The 20246-nt window shown below is 48.2% G+C and overlaps 1 protein-coding gene across 1 annotated transcript in view; it reads right to left on the reverse strand.

Moving 5' to 3' along the window:
• Positions 1–17983, reverse strand: part of LOC136629091 (zinc finger protein 585A-like) — an 86275-nt gene extending 68292 nt beyond the window's left edge. Inside the window, exon 1 of the mRNA XM_066605211.1 lies at positions 17931–17983. The gene's annotated coding sequence lies outside the window, so the exon portion shown is untranslated. The remainder of the gene's footprint in view (positions 1–17930) is intronic.
• Between the last annotated feature and the right edge of the window lie 2263 nt (positions 17984–20246).

Below are 20246 nucleotides of genomic sequence, written 5' to 3' on the forward strand. Positions count from 1 at the left end.
GGAGTAGTAAAATCAACAGTCGGGTACATTCTGAGAAAAAAAGGAATTCACTGGTGAGCTTGGGAACTCAAAAAAGCCTGGGCGTCCACGGAAGACAACGGTGGTGGATGATCGCCGCATACTTTCTTTGGTGAAGAAGAACCCATTCACAACATCAACTGAAGTCCAGAACACTCTCAGGGAAGTAGGTGTATCTGTCTCTAAGTCAACAGTAAAGAGAAGACTCCATGAAAGTAAATACAAAGGGTTCACATCTAGATGCAAACCATTCATCAATTCCAAAAAAAGACAGGCCAGAGTTAAATTTGCCGAACAACACCTCAAGAAGCCAGCCCAGTTCTGGAAAAGTATTCTATGGACAGATGAGACAAAGATCAACCTGTACCAGAATGATGGGAAGAAAAAAGTTTGGAGAAGAAAGGGAACGGCACATGATCCAAGGCACACCACATCCTCTGTAAAACATGGTGGAGGCAACGTGATGGCATGGGCATGCATGGCTTTCAATGGCACTGGGTCACTTGTGTTTATTGATGACATAACAGCAGACAAGAGTAGCCGGATGAATTCTGAAGTGTACCGGGATATACTTTCAGCCCAGATTCAGCCAAATGCTGCAAAGTTGATCGGACGGCGCTTCACAGTACAGATGGACAATGACCCCAAGCATACAGCCAAAGCTACCCAGGAGTTCATGAGTGCAAAAAAGTGGAACATTCTGCAATGGCCAAGTCAATCACCAGATCTTAACCCAATTGAGCATGCATTTCACTTGCTCAAATCCAGACTTCAGACGGAAAGACCCACAAACAAGCAAGACCTGAAGGCTGCGGCTGTAAAGGCCTGGCAAAGCATTAAGAAGGAGGAAACCCAGCGTTTGGTGATGTCCATGGGTTCCAGACTTAAGGCAGTGATTGCCTCCAAAGGATTCGCAACAAAATATTGAACCAAAAAATATTTTGTTTGGGTTATGTTTATTTGTCCAATTACTTTTGAGCTCCTTAAATGTGGAGTGTTTGTAAAGAAATGTGTACAATTCCTACATTTTCTATCAAATATTTTTGCTCAACCCTTTAAATTAAACGTTGCAATCTGCACTTGAATTCTGTTGTAGAGGTTTCATTTCAAATCCAATGCGGTGGCATGCAGAGCCCAACTCGCGAAAATTGTGTTACTGTCCAAATATTTCTGGCCCTAACTGTATACCCGGCTATAATACAGGCTACTGATATGTAGGCTGATTGCCCTAGGAGGGGAGCCCCCTGAGGCCATTGGCCACGAGGAGGGGTCCACCAGGGAAGGGCCACAGAGAGTAATATTGCCAAATCACTGGAAAAATCAGAGGAGAGGAATAGCATAGTTGACAACAACCCACATCACATAACAAAAACAGTATCATAAGTGGCTGGCCCAAGAGCCTAAGGAGGTGGTGGGGGGATGGAAGTGAGAAAGGGGAAAGGAAGCAAGAAAGGATGGGAAGCGGTAAGAAAAGGGGTAGGAGTCTTATTCAGTTGTTGCTATACAGAAGAGATAGTAGGCCAGCCACGGCAACAATTTCGTAATGTCTCACAAACAGGACTCAATTTTGCTCGAGCCAATTTAGGACATCTCCAGGACTCTCGAAGAAATGGGAGCGATTGTCCTTAATCACTTTTAGCCTAGCAGGGTACAGCATGGCGTAGACAAGCTGTTTAGCGCGCAGAGCTTTCCTTGCCTCTCTGAACTTTTATCGCCTCTGCTGCACCTCCAGGGAAAAGTCTGGGAAGATACGGACTGTTTGGCCTCCGACCTTCAGCGGATCTTTCATGCGATTAAGCGCCAAGACTTTGTCCCGAGGGGGTCCTCCAGGTGGCGGGGCTTTAGATGGAATACGGTGGGCTCTTTCCACACAAAACAGAGGCGAAAGGGAGTCTGGGCCATATGCCTGCTTGAGGAGCGACTCCAAGAAATGGCAGGGGTTTTTGCCCTCTGCTCCCTCCGGCAGTCCCACAAACCTGAGATTACACCGATGCAGACGGTTCTCCATGTCATCGATTTTCTTATGCTGCGCTGCAAAGCTGATACTAAGGGTCTGCACCCGGTCTGAGAGCGGTGTAGTGGTGTCCTCCAGGTCCGAGATTCGGGTCTCAATCTCGGTCGGGCGTTCCCGCAGCGTTTGAACATCCGCTCTCAGCAGACTAAAGTCTGATTGCAAGGCATCGATTTTCTCTGTCAGGGCAGAGCGGGACTCCGTAATTGCTTTCAACACATTAGCAATGGTTTGAACAAACACAGGAGGTGAAACTGGGGCGGCCTCCGCAGATGATGTGCCTTGTGGGCTGCTGGGCTCGTTAGATCGGGTGTCCACCGAGGTGCTGGGTCGAGCATACTGTTGCAGCTTGTTGGCTATTTTATTTTGTTTAATGGGAGCCATCTTGCCGGAGGGGTACAGTTAGAGATATCTGTAGGCCCGGACTTATAACGTATCGCAGGGGGAGTTAACATGTAGTTTAGTGGTTAGTGCATAACTGTTGAGGAATAGTCATAGTGAAGTGATGCCAGTGGACTGACACTATACCACCAGTAGGTGTCAGTAGAGAGCAGGTCAAAAGTCAATGAATAGGTGCAAATGAAGCAGGCTTTGTGGATTATAGAAGAAAAGGCTGCAAATGTAAGTTTGTGTCTTTCTTCCCCATCCACAGTTTCCAGCTTTATTAGTTGGGTGGTGAGAAGAACAGTAGGGGGGAGAGCAAGCAACTTCACTCCTCTGCACTAGGATCTGACACATGCAGGGACTCCCTTCAGCGTCTTATGCTCGCTCCTCTTACCCTCACTATTGTTCCCTGCACCACCTTTTAGTTTCTCCTCTCCTCCCCAGCCCCCCACAACCGTGGAGGCACAGTATCATGAGTGCTCTAAAATGTAGCAGAGCTGGGAAGGTTGCTTCTGCTGCTCCTGCAGAGATTTTGGGGAAGTTTGAGATAGCACAACCCTTGGTGGCTTATTTACTTTAGGACAAGTTGTTTTATCTGTTGGCTTCCTTTTCTTGTACTGCTGCAAAGTCTTAAGTGTGTGACCACAGTGAAGGGAGCTTTGAGCTGCAGTCTGTGAGGATACTGACTGTGCAGGCTGGTGATTATTCTACCAGGATCCAGGGGAGCCTCTCCAGACCTGGACCAGCAGGGGTTAATTTATGAGGCTTTCCGCTGCGGGACCCTCCCGCAGGCAGAGATAAGGAAGCCCAGGGATCTGCACAGCAGGCGTTTGAGTCTCTGGCAGGAGCTCTCTCCCTCCCCAATGGCAGATGGAAGCCTCACTAGCTCTTCTGATAAGGTGCCTGCCGACCGGAAGTGATCAATGTTCCTATTGTAACTTGACGCTGCTGGAAGCTAGGGTGGAGAAACTCCCCTGCCACGCCCCTAGCTCCCAATTGGCTGAAGAATGGAAGGTCCTAGCAGCATGTCTATTGCTTTTGTGGCTGCCCTGGAGGGTTAGGGTTAGGGCTAGTTTTCCTATTAAGCTTACATATATAAGCCTAATAGGAAATTACATATGTAAGCCTAATAGGAAAACTAACCCTAACCCTCCAGACCAGGTCTGTAAGGGCAGTTTGTTGCAGCCACTGTACCGGCTGTCTGTTCACTGACAATGTCCCACTCACAGACTCTTCCACAGCGCTGTCCCTCTGCCTCAGCCACCGCTGCCGCCACCACTCAAACTCTTGGTGTTGTCCTCCTGTTGTGTCAGAACGACACTTGGAAGACACCACCGCTCCCAGCCTCACCGCAGTCCTTCACCGCCTCTGCCGGCACTGCCGCTGCCAGCTTTAGAACGCCACTGCCTACTGTCCTCCACTGACACAGCTCCCACCCTCACCACTATCCTCTGGCACCTGTGCCTCTGCCGGCGCCACCACTCCCAGCCTCAGAACGCCACTGGCCGCTGTCCTACAGTGCCACGGCTCCCAGCATCGCCACTGTCCCCTGCCGTGTCAGATCAGCACTTGGGGGATTAAACACGCCCCCAGCCAATCAGGAGCTGGGGGCCTTAACTTTTCTTTACAGCTGTATTATGTCACTACCCCTTACGTCCAGTGGCGACATAATACAACAGTACAATGATCAACTTATCTTCTTTCACCTCTATGCGTTTTCTTTTTTCACTCTCATAATCCATCTCTTTTCTTCCCCCCCCCCTTTTTTTCCTCTCCCTCTCTCCTTCCCTTCCTCTCAGTTCTCGTACAACCAAAATTTTTGTTTTTTGAAGTATCTCCCCGCTTTACGGAAAATTGGGATCAATGTTACTATACGTGCGAGTGCAATTTTTTTTTCCTCATCCATTGGAAACAATGGATGAGATTTCTGTGGAATCACAAAAAATTTGAAAGATCGCACCATGTTCTATCTTGCAGCATCGCCGTGAGAGCTCAATCTCACCTATTGAAAACAAAAAAAAAATCACGCCTATGTCTTATTTTTTGATGAGTGATTTTTTAGGAATGTCAAAAAATCGTTCTTCTGAAAGAACCTGTAGGAAACCATAGGTTCTTTTAGATGTATTTTTTGACGCCCCTACTCTGTCAAAATGACGCTTGTGTGAAAGAGGCCTCATTGTGTGATGGCTCATGGCAAGGTTGAGTACGAAACCGCTGGATGCGAGGAATTGTTCAGTATTGTGCATATACTGAATGCATATTTGCACACCTCCCATAGACTGCTATGGGGCCCTTGGTGCACAAATAGACAGGAAAACAAAGCAGTGTTCAATAGGTGGCGCTGTAGAGAAAAGTGAAGGAACAATACAGTAAAGCTATATCTAAGGCCAGGCTCACATGGGCGTATGTTTACTGCGTATTACAGAGGTGCTGTACACCTATGTTATACGTGGAAACTCACGGGCAATCAATCACAATGCATTACACAGTTCTGATCACATTAGCGTGTCAGAATTGTGTAATACAGAAGCGCAAAAGAGAACACAACACGTTTTATTTTGCTGCATAAATACACAAGATAGAGCCCGTGTTCTCTATGGGTGTGGATATACGTGTGCCCATATGCAATTACATTACATGTCGTGGTGTGTATAGATGCTATCGTGAAGAAACGTTGAGGGAAATGTAAGCAAAAAACAAAACAGGTGTGCAGACAAGATGACAGAGGCAGGAGACCAACAAAGGCAGACTAGCTAGCACATGGAGGGAAACCAATAACTGGCAGTGATTGCAAGTCTCTGCCCAACCTTTAAACAAAAGCATACGCCCAGGGGCGGAAAGAGGGAGACTGCCAACTTCCAACAGAAAATACTAAAAGGGAGCTCGTGCACTACAGCTGCACTCACAGGTGCGCGCGCGCCCCCCGCGCCACTCCATCCACTTCGGCCAGGCACCCATGCCCCCGGCAGCCGGTCAACAAGCCAGGGGGACGCGAATCCCTGCACACCGCCATCCTGGGAGGACCAGCAACTGCCGCATGGTAACATTTAAGATTGAAGAGCGCTAGCACACCTCCTCTAAGCAATTGTCCTCATATTGACATATTTGAGACACTTGTTAAAGAATATCTGTAATCACAGACGAAGATCCCTAAAATCAAATCTTTGTTGATATATATTAAAATTCTGGGCCATGGTCAAACAATAAATGAACAAATAAACAAAAAAGGACAAGTAGACAAACATACTAATACGTGTCACTATATATCCAATGGAGGATTCTATGAGGGACTATATAGATTTTTAATAGTCCCAAATAGCAGAATTATTTAGGATAGATTTCCCATGGGTAAGAGTCGAGGGAATATGAGGGAGAGGTGACTCTGTGGTACAATTCTTCAAACACACTCGTAGCCACATATACTTTTGATTACTCCACGTTAGCCCCTTGTTTTAAAGATATAACCAAGCTTAGACAGTCATTCAAAAGAATGACCATGTATGGCTCAAAGGAGATATATATATGTGTTACGGATGATTATTGGGGAACAGATTGTAAAAATTGGGGAGCAGTAGGTTGGAACACAGGCCAGGATTGGGGATACAAGCCCCGAAGTGCTCCGGACAGGAAAGATAAAAGTGGGAGATCACTGATTCAACGTGTGACATTATCCAGGAAGGGAAAAAGTTACTACAATGCTCAAATGTTTGAATTTAACATACCATTGATATTGACTATTGAAAATCCGCGCCCAGGGGACACAGGTGACTACATAATTGGGACATGGGGATCATCCGAGGAAAGCAATTATCCCCTGGGTACATTCAAACTTGCAGACATGAAAGATGACATCAGATGGACACAACGAACAAACCCGACAGAGTTAAAGGGGTTGTCCCGCGCCAAAAAGGGTTTTTGGTTTTTTTTCAATAGGCCCCCCGTTCGGCGCGAGACAAACACAAGGGATGGGTTAAAAAAAAAAAAAAAAAAGTAGTTTAGTACTTACCCGAATCCCCGCTCTGCGGCGACTTCTTACTTACCTTACCAAGATGGCCGCCGGGATCTTCACCCACGATGCACCGCGGGTCTTCTCCCATGGTGCACCGTGGGCTCTGTGCGGTCCATTACCGATTCCAGCCTCCTGATTGGCTGGAATCGGCACACGTGACGGGGCGGAGCTACGCGATGATGCGTAGAAGGAGGCGGAGCCAGAACGCCGCTCGTGCCGAGACCCAAGAGAAGGGAGAAGACCCTTCTGCGCAAGCGCGTCTAATCGGGAGATTAGGCGGCACCATGGAGACGGGGACGCCAGCAACGGAGCAGGTAAGTGAATAACGTCTGTATGGCTCATATTTAATGCACGATGTATATTACAAAGTGCATTAATATGGCCATACAGAAGTGCTTACCCCCACTTGCTTTCTCGGGACAACCCCTTTAACTGATTCACCTGTTCCTAAACCTTTTGAGTTTGATGCAATAGTTTCTGTTGGGCTCAGTACAGTGATTCATGAATTAAAACGGCAAGATGGGATAAGGCCATAGCTAACCCTAATTTTGAGGACACTATGTCCATGGTAACAGGTTTCTCTGACCATAACCTGTTGTTGGAATGGATGAAATATAGTGCAGAGAGCCATAATCAAACTGGTTGCTATGTCTGTGGTAGTGCTAGACCCCATTTGGATACGGTCCCCCTTGAACTGCCTGAGAATTATGAGAACTGTTTTATTAGCCTGTTTACCAATACCACTATCAATAAGGTAGATTGTAAGAAGTGGAAGAAAGAATACCCCATCCTTACACAGGTGTCCCGATCTGGACAGAGAATTACAATATACCACGGTAATTACACTTGCTTTGTTAATTATGGCACTGCCAGATTTTTAGGAAACTTTACTAACAAATATTGTGCAAAAAGGAAGGACGGTACCTGTGCCCGGAGACAAGTCCAGTTTCTAGGAAATGTTTACTGCATATGTGGAGATTGCAAGATACATAGTAGGTTAGAAGGAGACTGGGCAGGGGAATGTGCCTTAGCCAAAGCCTTAATGCCTTTACACATACTGTCAGTAGACCGCACCAAAGATGAGTTCTACACCACACCGCACCAAGAGAAAGGTTAGGGTCCCAGGTGGTAGTTTTGATCCCCATGTGTACATAGATACAATAGGAGTGCCAAGGGGGGTGCCAGATGAATTTAAAGTTAGAGATCAAGTGAAGGCAGGATTTGAATCTTTGTTCACTATCGTCACCACTAACAAAAATGTAGCCTGGATAAATTACATTTATTATAATCAGCAAACGTTTGTCAATTACACTAGAGATGCTCTGGAGGGATTGGCTGACCAGCTGGGGCCTACCACATCCATGCCGTTCCAGAACAGAATGGCCCTGGATATGATTCTGGCAGAAAAAGGTGGAGTATGTAAAATGATTGGTGAGACTTGCTGCACCTATATCCCTGATAACACTGGGCCTACAGGTAAAGTGACTGTTGCCATTAAGAAACTAACCGATTTGTCAGAGGAACTCAAGGGCAATTCCGGGGTCACAGATCCCTGGGACCACTACTTTTCGTGGTTGAAAGGATGGCAGAAAGTGTTTGTACAAGTAGGTATGGTCCTTGGTATTGTTCTGATAGTCCTACTGATTTCCTGTATGTGTATTATCCTCCTGATCAAGAAAAGCATGAGTAAGGGACTAGACAACATAACACCAACATTCCCCCTGTTTGAGAGAAAGGAAGAAGAAGAACCGGTCCCATTGATGCCAACTACAGTACACTACCAACAAGATGGAGATGTGCTGGAGATGCCTGGCATTTAGAACTGTATCTGCTCCGGTCTCCCGTTTAAAATGTTAGTGGATTTCCCATTCGCCTAGGGATAGTGCAGAAGGCCGTAGGTTCCAGTGAGGGCGCACTCTGCGGGGTTTTAACTTGTACAGATGGAGGATATGGATGCCTGAAAAATATGAACCCAGGGGGTCCATGTCCTCCTTCTGAGGTGAGGTAGGGATTTTACCCCACTATGAGTAGGGTCTTGTGGGCGGTGGGGAAGCCCTGACACAAGAAGGATGAGCAGGCGTGGGTCATGATGCGGGATCTTCATATTATGCTTTTTTGGGGGGGTTGTGAGGCCATGTGTATATATTGCTATATGTTTTTATACCTTTATACCTGAGTGCAAATTCTATGCAATGCTAATACAAAAAAAATTTAATATGCAGCCTTAAAAAATCATATCAGATATGCCAAGGCTTTTGCAAAGCGAAGAAGAATGTGTCTTGGAAACCACAAAGAGGAACAAAGTGCAACGGCGACTTGCTGGGCAGTTTTTCCAGAAAGGAACTTGTAACATCTTGCTCAGAGGACTGAGAAGAAAAGCAGAAGTGCTTGATGTGGATAACGGACATGTGATCGTTTGCAGCTGCTTATTTGATCAATATTGCTCTGAACAGTATTATGGACATATATGGTTATGCTATATATCTGGACTAGAGATGAGCGAACGTGTTCTTAACGAACACTTACGCTCCCGGACACCGGCTTTGCCGAGGACTTCAGTGTCCGCGCGTAAAGCTTCGGGGGGCGCCGGGGGGCGGGGAGAGGCGCGGCGGCGCGGGCGGCAGCAGCGGGGAACAGGGGGGAGCCCTCTCTCTCTCCCTCTCCCCCCCACTCCCCGCCGCACCCCCCCGCGCTGCCACGGGGACCCCCGAACTTTTTTCGCCCGAGCACGGAATTGCTTGCAAAGTTCGGTGTTCGGGCGAAAAGGGGCGGAGCCGATCACGTTCGCTCATCTCTAATCTGGACCAATGAGATGCTATATGCTTTGTGATGCAACAGGAGGGTATAAAGCCCTGTGTAAGCCAGTAAAGTTACCGTCATTACCCCCGTACAGGGACCATACCAGACCTGTGTGTGTGTGGTGTTTTTCCTTTACCATCGACCACGGGACATCAGGGTGGGTCTTAATTGGTGCTGTACTGATTGATTACCTTGAAAACACCTTCATGCCACAGGGTCACTTGATAGCCACACCACCCACATGTATATTTATAAGTGCGTATTGGACGAGGAGGAACCGAAGGCACACACTGCAGAGGGTTAGTAGGGCAAGGCAGCGACCCTCTTTGAAAGTGTGGGCAATAGCCCACAATGCTGATGCGAATTGCTGATAAATTAACGTACGATCATAATTCCAATCCCGTGCCACCTCTGCCACAAAAATGTTAGGAGCCACAAACGTGGGCATAAAGGGGATTTCTACACATCTCCCCAATACAGCAACGCATTCTTAAACCAAAAATTGGTTTGAAGCAGGAGGTGTCGCCAAAGCAGCCACCACAGGTATACAGTGACCCTGTGAAAGTCTCATGAAATCAATCACACTTCCTGTGAACGCTCCAATCCAGTATAATACGGTGACCAGCACTGACCCCCAGGGATGCGTGCGTTTATCAGACCAAAACCAATCCGGCTATTTACCAATCAGGGCATTATACGTCAGCGGACATCCAAAAACAGGCAGTGTACAATGAGTTGACCTGTTATGCAGCAGGGATGCTTGCGAAAGACGAGTGCGCACTTCTAGGCACAACAAACGTGGGCATAAAGTGGACTCAGAAGCTAGTACTGCTGTGAACATCTCATTAAATCAGTTACGCTTCTTTTAATTGGTCCAAACCAGTGCCTGGGATAACTGTGGTAACACGAATACATGTCGACCAGCGCTGATCCCCAGACCACAAGGAGGAGGAGGAGGTGGCATAAGAAGCCCGAGAAACCATGACTGAGGTAGGACCCGCAATCCTCTGTGTGGGAAGCACGTGGTCTGGCCGAGAGTCAAACTCGGGCCCAGTCTCCACCTTGTGTGATCCAATGTGCCGTCAGTTACATTGCTATGGGAAACGCTTGTGTACCCAAACAATTCATTCTGTATATGTGTCAGATAGGTTAACACCGTGCTGGGAAACCTTTGTGCACCCACAGTATAGGTGAACCCCTGAAACCTTTCTGTAGCAAGCGTATAGGCGAACACCTCAAACATTTCTGTAGTAAGAGTATAAGCGAAACCCTGAAACCTTTCTGTAGCAATTGAATAGACGAAGCCCTGAAACATTTCTGTAGCAAGAGTATAGGCGAACCCCTCAAACCTTTCTGTAGCAAGAATAGGCGAAACCCTGAAACCTTTCTGTACCAAGAGTATAGGCAAAACCCTGAAACCTTTCTGTACCAAGAGTATAGGTGAGCCCCTCCAACATTTCTGTAGCAAGAGTATAGGCGAACCCCTGAAACCTTTCTGTAGCAAGAGTATAGGCGAACCCCTGAAACCTTTCTGTAGCAAGAGTATAGGCGAACCCCTGAAACCTTTCTGTAGCAAGACTAGGCGAACCCCTGAAACCTTTCTTTAGCAAGAGTATTGGCGAACCCAATTAAATATTGCTGTAGCAAGAGTATAGGCGTGAGGGTGTTCTGGCTATCAAGTGACATACTGTCATCCCCCATCTCCTGTTCTAACCACAAAGCGCCGTCCTTTATGCTTAGCAGCGAACTTCTCAGCAGGTAAAGCAGCGGGATGGTTATGCTGATAATGGCCGCATTACCGCTAACCATTTGTGTAGACGCCTCAAAGTTTCCTAGGACCTGACAAATGTCTGCCATCCATGCCCACTCCTCTTGCTGAGCAGGTCAAACAAGTGGAGGTAGTTTTTCAGAAAGCGCTGAACTACCAGATTGAACACGTGGGCCAGGCATGGCACGTGTGTAAGGCTGCTAAGCTGCAGAGCCGCTACCAGGTTATGCCCATTGTCACACACGACCATGCCTGGTTGGAGGCTCAGTGGTGAAAGCCAGAGATCGGTCTGCTCTGTCAAACCCTGTAACAGCTCTTGGGTGGTGTGCCTCTTGTCACGTAAGCTGAGTAGTTTCAGCACGGCTTGCTGACGCTTCTCTCACCGCAGTGCTGCTGCGCCTCACGCTACCGACTGTTGTCGATGTGCTCATACTTCTTAATTGAGAGGGGGAGGTGGCGGAGGAGGGGGTGGCAAAATACTCTGGAGAAACCTTCACCAAGGTAGGACCCGCTATCCTCGCTGTGGGTAGCAAGTGAGCGGTCCCAGGGTCTGACTCGGTCCCAGCCTCCACCAAGTTCACTCAATGTGCCATCAGGGAGATGTAGTGTCCCTGCCCGCCAGCATGTCAGGGTAATTAGCAAAATACAGCACCAATCAAACCCACCCCAATGTCCCGTAGCCGGCGGTAAAGGAAAGACACCACACACAGGTCTGGTATAGTTCCCTATACGGGAGTAATGGCTCTGACTTTACTGGCTTACACGGGGCTCTATACCCTTCTGTTACATCACAAGGCATATAACCATTTCATTGGTCCAAGTCCATAGCATAACCATATAGGTCCATAATTTTGCTCAAGGCGACGTTACTCAAAAAAGCAGTTACAAACAATCACATGTCCATTATCCATATTAGGCACTTCTGCTCTTCTCTCAGTCTTTGAGTAAGGCCGCCTGCAGACGCGTGGAAATTCCGCTGCCGGATTTCCCGCGGAATCTCCACCCGTGGAAGCTGCCATAGGATTACGTTAGCAAAAGCAATCCTAGGCAGACGGCCGCGGTTTGTCCGCTGGCTCCGGTCTGCGCACGCACCGGCTGCCTGGCAGCCGGCACATCAAACAGCTGTAGCCGCGGGAGCGGGTGAGTATGCGCTGCTCTCTGCAGGCGCTCAGGTCAGGTCCCGCTGCGAGCCTCCGTTTCAACCAGCCTGTATGGCAGCATCTCCAGGCTGAGTAATTTTGCAATATGCACGTTTGGGTGCGTGTGGGTGGGTGGCGGCGTATTTCCGCTTTTGCTCAAACGCTTGTGTTAGCAACAGCTGAATGCTGGGCTGGGAGACATTGCTGGAGGCAGTGGAGGCGAGTGTGTGGGTGCAGGCCGGGAGGCACTTGTGCCTGCATCCTGGGAGGGGGATTGGATCTGTGTACCAGGTTGTGGCACAGGGGAAGAGGCAGTGGTGTGACCCATAGACGATGAATGGCCCTCGTTCCACCTCGTGGGGTGCTTGGCCATCATATGCCTGTGCATGTTGTAGGTGGTCAGGCTGGTAGTGGTGGCTCCCCTGCTGATCTTGGTGTGGCACAGGTTGGACACCACTGTAGGTCAGTTGTCTGCGCTTTCACTAAAAAACCTCTAGACCTTCGAACACCTAGCCCTTTGCAAGGAGGCTTGCCGCGAAGGGGTGCTATGGGGAACAGTTGGGGAATTATTTGCTCTGGCCCTGCCTCTCCTCCTGGCCACTCCACTGCCTCTTCCAACCTGTTCTGCTGCTGATGTTGTCTCCCCCTCTGAAGCCCTGTCTTCAGTAGGCTTAGCAAGCCAGGTGGGGTCAGTCACCTCATCGTCCAGCAGCTCTTCCTCTGAATTCTCTGTCTGGTCCTCTCTCGGACTTCGTGCCCGTACAACAACCTCAATGACAGACAACTGTGCCTCATCATCCTCATCCTCAAAAAGCTGTTGGGACAGTTCCCAGAAGTCCACAGCCTCATCACAATGACTCTAGGAAAGTTCCAAATGTTGGGCATCGGTCACAACAAACTCCTCAGGTGGCTGATAAACATTTTTTTCAGACTCAGGGCAGTGACCCAAGAACTGTTCATGGGAGTATGTCTGTTCAGAATCTCTCCTTTTCCTGGAGTGACCAGGCTGGGAGGAAGGAGGAGCAGCCTGAGGATTCAGAGGTGTAGTCCCTTGGCCGGCATGAGTGGACTGTGTGAAAGACTAGGTGTTGGATAAATTGCTGGACGCGTTATCCGCAATTCATGTCAGCACCTAATTGCACTGTTGTGCTTGTAATAAAGGTCTACCTCCCAGACCTGCAAAATGTGAGATGAAGCTGGGGAGGGGAGATACGTGACGCTCTACTAATCCCTCAGCAGCGGGCTTAGATTCAGCCCGCTCAGGACCTCGGCCTCTGCCCACACCCTCATTTGGACACCCGCGTCTACATCTTTGACTTTGACCCTCACCCCTACTCTTCATCATGTAGGATAAAGGATGGAGCAGGGCCCAAATAAATTACCCCACTGTATAGCACTGAGAACTGGGGCTAATTCACCGCACACAGAGACTTGTAGACACCAGAGGCTCTATGCTGTGAAAGAAAAAATTAAACCACTGTATTGCGCTGATACCTATGGATAATTTACCGCTCACAGAAACGTGTAGATAAGAGAGGCTGTATGCAATGCAAGAAAAAAATAACCCACTGTATAGTGCTGAGAACTTCGGCTAATTCACCGCACACAGAGAATGGTAGATGTGAGATGCTCTGCACAGGCCCAGAAAAAAATTTAACCCACTGTTTAGCGATGAGAACTACGGCTAATTCACCGAACACAGAGAATGGTAGCTTTTATAGACTCTGAGCACGGCCAGAAAAAATGTAAATTAAGAATGGTAAATTGAATTCCTATGTACACCCCTGGCAGTACATTGCATAAAACCTCTACCAGTGGGCAGAATACAGCCAGGATGCTTGAAAAAAAATTAGTGCACTACTGGTCCCAACCAGCCAAAATGCTAATGCATACAATGAGGAGTAGCCTTAAGAAGAACTGTTGGGTTCTTGAAGTCAGGATGCCTAGCTAACCGCAACCTAATCCCCACCCTAACACTTTCTCTATCTCAGCAGCAGCTCTTTCCCTAACCTCTGCCAGCATGCGTCTGAGGCGAGCCGCGGGTGGCATTAGTTTAAGTACTCGGCAGTCACCTGATCTCGCCAGCCACTCACTGCTGTAGACGTGCACAGGGTTGGCTAGTCACAGCAGGAAATGGTAATGCCTTTACTGCATGTTTAGTGGCTAAAAAATGGTGCTAAACTTGCGGGGAGGGGAAATGAAATTTACTCGAGCACCACGTGGTGCTCGACTCGAGTAGCGAGCATCTCCTGTAGCCTAATACTCGATCGAGCATCAAACTCGGACGAGTGTGCTTGCTCATTACTAGCGAGCACCAAACTGCTCAGGTGCTCCTGTCAAACTTTTCGTAGTGCTCGAGAGCTCGTTTCGAGTATCGAACCCCATTGAATTCAATGGGAGACTCGAGCATTTTTCAAGGTGACCGATGCTCTGCATAGGGGAGGTTGTGTGAATGGATTCGATCTTTTGTCTATAACTGGCTGTAAATAGGCCAGAGATCTCTGCTGCGTTTTTGCAGATTAAGGTTACATTTTGTAGCCACAAAATAAATTATAACAGACAGGATGCACATCTGTATCCATCAAGAAGGCAAAAAACAGGAACTACATCTAGCATGTAGCAAGCCAAATTATGTCAGCAAAATAGTAGGTCTAAGGGCTTATTCAGACGGGTGTATATCAGTCGGGTTTTAACGCCTGGCCGATGTACGCTGCCCCTCTCTGCAAGGGGGGCAGATGGGACGGGCTGGGAGCTAGTGCATTAAGCTTCCGCCCCCTACTACTGTTTGCAGTGCAAGGGTGGGACGGGTGGAGTTCCGCTTCGCCCCTCCAATTGTAAATAGTGGAGAAGGGGTGGGAGCTCAATACACTAGCTCCCAGCCCGTCCCGCCTCCTCCCTGTGCAGAGAGGGGCAACGTATATCAGCTGGGCATGAAAATCTGACCAATACAGTTAGTCCCCTACTTGCGAACAGGTTCCGTTCCAGGAGCCTGTTCGCAAGTCGGAACAAATGGTTGTATGGAGCGGGATTGCGGGTTGATGCCGCTCCCTACAACATTGGGTGCCAGCTGTTCTTACAGCGGGCACCCGGCGGCAGCAGTTCCGACGAGCCGCGCCTCTTGTCGGAACTGTTAACCCTTTAAATACCGCTCTGACAGCGGTATTTAAAGTGTTAACAGTTCTGACGAGCGGCGCGGCTCGTCGGAACTGCTGCCGCTGCGTGCCCGCTGTAAGAAACAGCCTGCACCCGACGTTCAGGGAGCCCATACAGCGTTCCACTATGAGATCGCGGGACGTTATGTGGTTGCTACGCAGCCGGGGACCTCCTGAAAGGCCCCAGGGCAGCCTATGCAGGGTGCCCATCAAGTGCACGGCTTGATAGGCACTCTGCATAGATAGCCATAAGGCCTTTCTGAAGGCCCCCGACTGCCTAGCAACCGCACAGTGTCCCGCGATCTGACCGGACAGGCTTCTATCAGGCATGATAGAGCCTGCCCGGTCCCTGCACATTATGATGTAATGCCATAGCATGACATCATACTAAGCAGAACAGATTGTTCGTATCTGGCGAAATTCGTAAGTCGAATGTTCGCAAGTAGGGGACTATCTGTATATGTCCGTCTACATAAGCCCTAAAGAAAGAGTTACAAAACTGGATTGAAAAAATACGTACAGCGATTCCCGTTTAAAGAAGTTCCCGTATAAGAAGTCGATTCTTCTTGGTCCTGATTTTTTGTTCATAAGATCAATGTTATTTTCTCCCACCTAATCACAGCAGCGCGTGCAATTCTTATAAAACATAGCAACGCCATACTTACAGTACTTTATATTACTAAGGCCTCATGGCCACGGCGCGGGGATTCCGCATGCAGATTCCCGCAGCGGAGGACCTACCAGTCAATGCGGAAATGATTTTTAAATGCTTGCAGGAGATCAATGGTTTTTTGCGCGGATGCACAGCGGATCATCTGCACAGAAAAAGAAGGGGAGGAACACAAACAAACAAAAAAAACAACCTGTAAGCCCAATGGTGACTTCCCGCAGCTCCCTGCCCGGTCTCCAAGCTACCTAAGAAGTATCCACTAATGTATTTGCATTGTGGATCATACGCTTCCATAGAGATCAATGGAGCCCGCCCGCTAGAAAGGAGAATGCTGGCTACTCGCTTAGTGCTTCATACTCTGCGTGCCAACACGACCGTATGCTCAAGAATGCCCGCCCCGGCGCAGTGCATTCGCACATGAACAAGGTAGGTTGAGGTACATCTGTGCACATGTGTATATTACTGTAGGTTTCGCACATGTAGGGCAGATTCACACACAGGCGTGCAGCACACCCCGTCCATGGATATGAAGGCTATTTAGCCCAATGAGGTCCAGATGTGGTTTTTTCACAGTTTGGCGCAGTGTTTCGCGCATCCTCTTGCATATTTGCGCCCCCCCCCCCCATAGACTTCTGCCAAATGCAGAAAGAAAAAGCAGGACCTACGTTTTTCTGCACGCAAAAATCAATGGCTTCTATTCTGTGTGTATATTTTACATGTGCAAAAAACGAGCACAAATACGGCTTCTTTCCATAATTGTAAGGCCGGCTTCACACGGGCATACGCGTTTTTGCACATGCCTCAGCACAATATATTTGTACGGTGTACAAGGCTTTTTTGCGTGTGCATCAGCGTATTTTACAGTACTTTGTGCACACAGGGCCTGTTCACTTGTGCGCAGATGAACACGCCCCGATTTAATTGGATATTTAACCTATTAAGGTACAAATGTCTTCTTTTGATCACAGAATTGCGCATCCCATTGTGCATTGTCCGCACATCTCATTCTTAGGGCTCCTTCCCACGAGCGCATATACAGTGACGGTGTTTTTAAATTTTCACGCCTGCGCCAATCTTGGCCAGTGTTTTCTCGTCCATTACCATGACTGCAAGTGTCATTTTTAGCATAAAATTACGCCGCACCCCGGAAAACCCGCGCTCTGCCAAAATCCTCGGGGTGCCTATATACAGGCACCTGTAAGCATGGGATGCTGCATAAATGCCTCCCCCTTCCTTCTCTTTCCCTGCTCCCATAGGAGTCTATAGGAGCCGCCGGCGTATATTGGCCAAAGCATAGTTCCAGAACTATGTTGTGGCTGAGCGTATATACTTCTGAGCGTATATGTTCTATTTTTCGCGCTGCCGGCGTATTTATGCGCAGTATATTCACCCGTGTAAACGACTACATTGGAAACTAATGCCTCATATGGGTACCGTATATGCGCCCCGGCATCAAAACACGCTGTATATACGCGTGTGGCAAAAAAGCGTTATATGGGGATCCTTGGTGCCCAAAGACAGAGAAAGATAGAACAGGTCCGACGTTTTTTTGTGCACAATGACAACAAAATCAATGGGTTGTATTCTCTCTGTATTACACATAAACATGCACGCTGCTCTGCTGCCCCCATACTTTGCGCACGTGGCTCTGCCGTGCTGCGTACATTACGCACGCGGCTCTGCTACCTTTTACCCTGCATTGGAGTAGGGGGGTCACCACAAGCTAGAGCTCTCCTGTCAGGACATAATGTACATTGTATGGGGGACGTAATCAGTAAAACCCGTAGAAAGTAACTTACTTCACCGAGTTCTGGCCTCAAATACAGGAAGAGAAGTCCCAGCTGCTGCTACACATGTCGGGGGAGAACCCGCGCTCCCACTTCATCAGGCCTAGTAATGTTACCCCAGACTCACCTTAGTATATATGGTATCCACACTTATAGCGAATTAGCGCCAAAAGTCATCTGATTACCCGCTCACCTGGGCTCTGTGGATCCGCACACTGACTGCTGCTCTGTAGCCGGAAGGTCCTGCGGCTTCACTGCTATGTCTGCTTATGTTTCACAAGTACAACTTCATTCACTGGGAGTTCTACTGTTCTATTTCTAGTGCTATAGCACCATCTAGTGGTGATTGTATAAGGACTCATTCACATAGGCGTGAGTGTATTCATGAACCCAAAAATGGTGTTTTCCTGCACATATATATTTTTAAGTGATAAATAAACCACAAGAAGGCCGTTCCATTCCATCATAGTAAGGTTCCTTTATAATCTCTGCGTATTTACACACGCCCATTAACTACAATGGGCCTGCGTGGTAATACATACCGAAATAGGACATGCTGTGTATTTTCTCAGCCGACCAAAAGTCACTTGAAAAATATGCAGCTGCAAATGAACCCACTACGAACAATGGGTCCTATTCACTGTGTAATACGTGGCATGTTTACACCCATGTGAATGAGCCCTTAAAGCGGGTCAATGTTGGATATTGAGTATATGTGTATCTGCGGTCTATTTCAACTATGACATCTGAAGGGTTAAAGTAATATAGAAACATTAGAGACATCATACTGCATTAAAAAAAAAACATAATAAAAGTAATTCCTTAATAGGGGGTCAATAAAATGTACCGTTTACATCCAACTGCAGATGTGTGTGTATGTGGCAGAGCTGTGTGTGTGTGTGCATGTACATGTGGCAGAGCTGCGTGTGTCATTCCTTGATATACCTCTTGGTTGTTCTCCTGCGGGAGAGCCTGGTATCGGTTCCTGAGCAGTAGGGGTGCTGGCTGACTCCTGATCCTCCTACTTTTTTTGGGTCACATGCTTCCAATCTTCTGCATGTACACTGAACATTTATTTTCCTTCAGCATTTTGAAGCCTCTGGCCTCTCTTCCACAAGTGTTTGTAAAAACATTGCATTTCTCAACACAGCATTTTACAGCGTTTTTGTGAGTGCAGCCAATCAGATACAGCCCTTTCAGCAGGCGGAGATTTTAAATCCCACCTGCTAAAAGAACTTCACTACACTGCCGGGGACCCAAGCGGCGACACGCACCTGACCCCGACAGTGGCAGAGAGGTGAGTATTAGAGATGAGCGTGCGTACTCGTCCGAGCTTGATGCTCATTCAAGTATTAGGGTGTTCGAGATGCTCGTTACTCGAGCCGAGCACCACGCGGTGTTCAAATCAATTCCATTTCCTTCCCTGAGAAATTTTCTGGCCAATAGAAACACAGGGAAGGCATTACAACTTTCTTCTGTGACGTTCCAGTCCTATCCCACCCCCCTGCAGTGAGTGGCTGGCGAGATCAAGTGACCCCCGAGTATTTAAATCAGCCCCGCCCGCGGCTCCCCACAGACACACGCTAAGAGAGATCAGGGAAAAAGCTGCTGCTGCTGCTATAGGGAGAGTTTTAGCATCTTCAAAAACCACAGCTCACCTAGTGCATTACTGTTGTGGCTGCTGTGAGCAGTTTTGCACTTTTTTTTAATGTATATTGGGCGTGCAGGCTATAGCGTTCTCAGGCTGCAGTCTGTACTTGAATATAGGGGCAGTATTGGTCAGGCAGGGACAGTGGTAGTGTAGAATCCTGTCTACAAGAACCCCAACGGTCCTTCTTAGGGCAACCTGTGACCGTGTGCATTTAACTCCGTGGTTGCTGGGAGTTGTAGTAACTCAGTATTGCACAGCAGAGCCTGCGTGCAGCCTTCATTTAAATATTTTTTGTCCGCAGTTAGTGTAACGTCAGCGCTGTCTGCCTCCAAGTGTACGCCAAGAAACCACAAATTTTTTACACCGCTCTGTCTTGCACGCCAGCTGCCTCAGAAGTGTACGGTGTGTCAGACACCCATAGATTGAAAGTGCAATACACACTGCATAGCCTCAGCCTGCATTGCATAGAAAAAAAAGGAAATTTAAAAAATAAATCCTTTTTACGGCTACCGGTGACCCAGTGCATTTCCCTGCGTGGCCTGTGGGACTTCACGTCCATCCAAACTGCATAGTGCACAGCAACGCCTGCGTGCAGCCTTCCTTATAATTTATCTCTGGCTTCATTTTGCATTATATTACCGCTGGCAGCCACCAACTGCGCGGCAATAATTCACAAACATTTTTACACCGCTCTGTCTCTGCTCGATTCTTAATCCACCATGCTGAGGGGTAGGAGTAGGGGTAGAGGACATGGACGCGGGCGAGGACACGGAGTTTCACGTGAGGGTGTGGGCATAGGCCGAGTTCCTGGTCCAAGTGAATTGCAGCCGGCTGCTGCGGGAGTAGGAGAGAGGACAG

This window comes from Eleutherodactylus coqui, chromosome 5 (assembly GCF_035609145.1).
Source record: "Eleutherodactylus coqui strain aEleCoq1 chromosome 5, aEleCoq1.hap1, whole genome shotgun sequence".
Lineage (NCBI taxonomy): Eukaryota > Metazoa > Chordata > Amphibia > Anura > Eleutherodactylidae > Eleutherodactylus > Eleutherodactylus coqui.